This window comes from Solanum lycopersicum, chromosome 8, assembly GCF_036512215.1.
Source record: "Solanum lycopersicum chromosome 8, SLM_r2.1".
In the NCBI taxonomy this organism is placed as follows: Eukaryota; Viridiplantae; Streptophyta; class Magnoliopsida; order Solanales; family Solanaceae; genus Solanum; species Solanum lycopersicum.
Genome location: NC_090807.1, coordinates 49783995 through 49788297, shown reverse-complemented (window position 1 = coordinate 49788297; position 4303 = coordinate 49783995). Strand labels below are relative to the sequence as shown.

The 4303-nt window shown below is 35.0% G+C and overlaps 1 long non-coding RNA gene across 1 annotated transcript; it reads left to right on the top strand.

Annotated features, from left to right (window-relative positions):
• Positions 1–217: 217 nt before the first annotated feature.
• LOC104648807 (uncharacterized) lies at positions 218–3471 on the top strand. Its single transcript, XR_742767.4, has 2 exons — positions 218–1377; positions 3344–3471. It is a non-coding gene; the product is annotated as an uncharacterized lncRNA (long non-coding RNA).
• The last annotated feature ends 832 nt before the right edge of the window (positions 3472–4303 follow it).

The window sequence follows — 4303 nt, the reverse complement described above, 5'->3', positions numbered from 1 at the left end:
TTATTGCCAATTTACTTTATGCAAATTTTAGTAGAACTCGTGAAATAGATCTAATTCAGATATTCTGAATTCCATATGCCTACAAATCTATTTATCCGTTTTATATATGAAAAACATAGTCATTTTATCACTATTTGTGGAGCAAAATGTCCTCCAGCCCACCTTGTTTCTCGATCCGACCCAAATCTTTACCCCCACGGAAAATCAGAACAAAGGCAATACCCATCCAGATTCCCCAACTTTCTCTTATAGCGATACAGTGACGGTGACGGCGCAAAGACGCGTGAACGTCTCCAGCAATGCCCTGCCATCCTCGTCCTTCCCACACGAGAGCGAGTTAACGAAAGTGGCGGCCAACGGTCAAAAAGGATGACGGAATAGATGGCGACGTTGACAGAGGGCATGCGATGGCACGCGTGAACAAAACCTGTCACTCCGGTACGCGCTCTAATCCTCTCCACGCGCGGGCAAGTTCACGGAAGGCGTCAATTTACATGGAAAGCAGCGAATGGCCGGAGAGAGTACGATTTGATTTTGTTTTCTTCTCCTTGTTGATATCGAATCGTACGGTTGTGCAACTTTGGCCACGATTCCAGCTATTGTTGCGTCCTTGATAGCGTAGGATGGAGCCACGTTGCTCCGTCAAGGACGATCGATCCGATGTAGTCGTTAGTCCGCCCTTCTTTTTCTGGAATGGGACAAGAACCTCAAAAAAGGTGTGTTCGTCCAAATACAGCGAGGTTTGGGGAATTAAAAAAAATTCAAAAGGGGGCTTGAAAGTTCAATTTTTTCCTCGCCTTTCCCCCCAATCCAAAAACCCTAACCCTTTTTCTATATATTCTCGTTTCTCCATCAAGTCAAGGGATTTTTTTTTGGGACGGATTATTTTTTTTGAGGATTTTGGAGGCAGGGACTACGGGTTTTTTTTTGGGGGGGGGGGGGGGAATCTTGTTGGACGATTGGAATGTTTTCTGATTTTGATTCTCGTTTTTTTTAAAAAAAAAAAAGGGTTACAGAGAGAGGAATTTTGGAGGAGCTTGTTATATTTTTCTTGTTGAAAGAAAAGTTGAGCAAAAGTCTTAGAGTTTGTTTCTTCATCTTGGAAGTTTCTTAAGAGCAAAGACATTGAGAAAACATATAAGGCAAAGTAGCCACAAGACATAGAACACACATTCAAGGAAAGGAAAGGGAAGGGAACTAGTTACTGTCCAAGTTTCTCTCTTCTCCCATAGTTCGTCCTCACCTTTCTAAGGTTCCTTAGAGTTCAAAATTCCGCCCTCAGACTCGCTTATTTGCAGGTTAGTGTGCGCATTTTAGTGTTGACAGCTAGACATTACCCCTGCTCGTCGTTCTCCTTAGTTCGCTGCATTTTGAAAGGTAACATTTCTTCCCTATATTCCTTCATTTTCTTTTCTGTGGTAGAGTCGCATTATGAGAGCAAAGTCGTCCTAATCGATTGATGGTTATATGTTATTGGTGAGCTAATGTATGATATATGTGTTTTCCTTTTGTGGCTGCCCGGAACTGTTCATCGTGGTTCATTATACTTTGAAAAATTGTTGTGTGTTTCATCTTCCGCTCACTCCGTATTCGGTTTCGGGTATATGAGATGGGACCAAATTATGTTGTCTTCATAAGCATGGACGTGAATATCATGAGTTTTTTTAGGCGATGACATTTGCTTCCGATTTTGCTTTTTTTTTTTTATGAATCATTGATTCCCTGTACATTAGCTTTGAACACTTTCTGGTGTTAGGTGTGGCTGTTAGGTTTATATGCCAAATTGTAGTAGCTTTCTGCCCCTTCCTGTTATTAATTTATTTTGTTATGTTTCTTTTATCTAAGCTTGATTGTAGTTAATCTCCACCTAGGGAGTATCGAGAGCATGATATCGTATATAGATCTTTGTTTTATTTATCACTTATGACCTTCCTCGACACCCTTTTAGACCTTCTCCTACATGTTTTTATTTGTCGTTGTTTATAGTTGTGTCTTTTAGTTTGGTTTTGAGGCTGAGTATTTGTTATATTTAAGCGGATTAAATGTTGCATTTGGCCGAGTTTACTGCACCGGATTATTTTATATAGGTTGTAATTCTCAGCATATCCTTTTGAAAGGTTGTTGATATTTGTTTACACTTAGAAATATATCTGGTTAGATTTGAAAATGAAGAGGATAAAATTATTCTCCCTCGAATTAGATGACTAGTTGAATACACTGATATGAATTAAGTTGTAGGAATTGAGGATGTGATTATTTTGCTTTTTTGATTACTCACTGATAAACCTGCCACAATAAAATCATATGCTTATATAAAAATTTGGAAATAATTCATCTTGAAAGCTACAGTAGTTATAAGCACATTTGTTCTAATTTTTTGAGTTTCAGCTGGAGCTTTAATATTGTTTTAGGTTTGGTTGGCTAATTTATTTATTTATTTATTTATCTTTCTCTTCTTGTTTTCTTTAAGTATGTCTTCTCAGTATAGTTGGAATTGTTGTCAACTTTATAATCTAGACATCAATATGTTCGTTTGTTGTCTTCCATCCCTGGGAATTAAATTTGGTGGACACCTACACACTTGATCATTTGTGAATGCAAATCTATATAAGGTTGTTTCGTTGGTTGAATATTTGTTTGAGATTTATGTGGCGGAAACTTTATATTCATGCTTATCCCTTTATTTATATTAAAATCCCAGTGTATTTTTCTTAACTATGCATCTGCTATTCTATAATTTATGAATTCGAGCTATCTCCTGATCGAGTAACTTTTCATAGCCCATACATGTTATGAAAAGTTAGTTGTGATTTCTTAAGAATTTTTTTTTTTTTTGAACATTCTGGCTCAATGAGATATTGATTATGTTGTCTGTACGGTCTAATTATTTTCTTTGCCGTTTTAATTATTCTACGTTATATGAAGTTTGGTGTTTTATTTATTCATAGACAAATTGGTGTTAAGTTAGTCAACAACGATAGGTTATTATTAGAATATCAAATATCTGACATGCTATATGAGTTGCTTTATTTTATAAATATCAGCTCCTACTTGTTTAATTCACTTGTGCTAAATCATTACCTTTATCTTCTTTGCATGAACACTATCCCATGTTGAGTCCACTCGGACTCCCTACCCCCTTGCATTCAATTCTCCTTGTGTCAACCTTCATGCTGCGAAAGAGAAGAAAGATGTTATTATTTGGGTTAAAACCCAAGTAAACGATCAGCAATGACCTCAAAAAGCTGAAAATGAGTCAAAAAGTGCCAATTCTCGAACAAATATATTTTGTTATTTTCGGGTTTAAGCCTTGTAAATTTTACTTATTTTTATTATTGTTTAGTCTATGACAGGTAAGGAAAATAGGGGTCAAAGGCCTAAAATGAAAATGGGTCAGAAAACCCAAAATAGGTCCAGGTGAACAGATGATCCGGATTTGGACCAAAATATCTTTCTCCCTCTCTCTCTTTACTTGCTTTTTATTACTTATCTGTTTTACTTGTCGTTAGTTCTAAAGGTTGAGAAAATCCAATTTCCCACAATACGCCACTTTGGTTTTAACGACTAGATCAAATCAAGGAAAATATCTTTAAAGGATTTTACAAAAATTAAAATTTACTTAGATAAATAGTTTTCACTTTCGTAACAATCTTAAATGAGTTTAACATTCATGTTTAAATAACTTTTAAAAATGTTTCTACACCAATCAATTTAAGCCAAATTTAGTTAGTTGCCGGAAGCTAAATTAAGCTGAACGTCTTAGGTGTTTTCAAAACCTTCCTAAGACATTAATAGGAATTTCCGAACCCCTTTGATTATTTTCAAATGATTTTTCTGTTAAGTCTTTTTTAAAACAATGTTTATCTCAATTTTTCTCAAAAATTAAGTGGCAACTCTAGAAAAGTCGAAAATCTCCACCAAAAAAGACAAAAAAAAATTCCAATTTCGATAAAACAATGATTATATTGTAAGATGTGTTTATATGATTTTATCTTGCATATTATCATGTTTCGATCATGAATTACTTAAAAGTTGTATTTTTGAAAAATGTAGAATAAATCACTGTAAGGCTGCCTCCTCACTGTAAAATTTTTGAAGAATTGGCTAATTTATTCTTTGGTTGAAAATTGTTGTAATATGGTTAGAACTGATGTACATGAGCATCATAATGAATATAAAATGAGTTTTTTCTATTTGGAATGAATGATGTGAGTTTTATGGCATGATGAGTCGTAGAATTTATTCTAGTTTCTTTTTGTGTTGTGAATCTCTTGATTATGTGAAATTGACGTTTTCCTTGTTT